Source organism: Megascapheus bottae, chromosome X (genome assembly GCF_031878675.1).
Source record: "Megascapheus bottae isolate mThoBot1 chromosome X, mThoBot2.hap1, whole genome shotgun sequence".
Taxonomy (NCBI): Eukaryota; Metazoa; Chordata; class Mammalia; order Rodentia; family Geomyidae; genus Megascapheus; species Megascapheus bottae.
The window spans coordinates 45989208-45990156 of record NC_143547.1 but is presented as its reverse complement, the minus strand read 5'-3'; positions in this window follow the sequence as shown (position 1 = coordinate 45990156).

Below are 949 nucleotides of genomic sequence, written 5' to 3'. Positions count from 1 at the left end.
GTTTACTTCTCTGTTTCTTTACAAGCAGAAGTGGTGCTGTGGCTAACGTGGTAGGGCATTAGTCTTGAAAAAGCCCAATGACAGTGCCTATGCCCTGAGTTCAAGCCTAGGACTGGTAAAAAATGCATGCCTTTAGCTATTTTAATACACAACAAATTATCTATACTTGCCACTTGTACTATAGGATTCCTCTTATTTAACTGTCATTTTGTCCCCATTAATGAATATCTTTACTATCACCTCCCTATATGAAGTAGGTGCGTGCGTGTGTGTGTGTGTGTGTGTGTGTGTGTGTGTGTGTGTGTGTGTGTGTGTAAAACTGAGCTACAGGAGTCCAAGGCCAGCTATCTTAGCTTCCACAAATAAACGATAACATGTAGTATTTGTCTTTTTGTGCCTGGTTTATTTAACTTACTTAACATGATGTTCTTCAGGTTCATCTATGTTGCTCCAAATTTCATTCTTTTTTTTATTTAATTTGAAATCTTTTGTTACTTAAAATAGGTCACTAAATATTGTTTCACAGTGACTCATGATCTTATTTAACAGATTATTATATTTTGACATTTTTGAAACTTTTGATATTTTCCCTGGACCTCAAGTTAACCTGAAAATTTCAATGGATTTTTCTTTCTTTCTCTTTTTTTCCCTTCGTTCCTTCCTTCTTTCCTCCCTCCCTCCCTCCCTGTCTCCCTCCTTTCTTGCTTGCTTGCCAGTCCTGGGGCTCAGGACCTGAGCATTGTCCTTGGACACTTTTTTACTCAAGGCTAACACTCAACCACTTGAGTTACAAAGCCACTTTTGGCTTTTTCTGTGTATGTGTTACTGATGAATAAACCCCAGGGCTTTATGCATGGTAGGCAAGCCATGTTAACACTAGGCTATGCTCCCTGGATTTGTTTTTTATACTATAAAAAGAGAGACGTGAAAATAATTAGATTAATTTGAT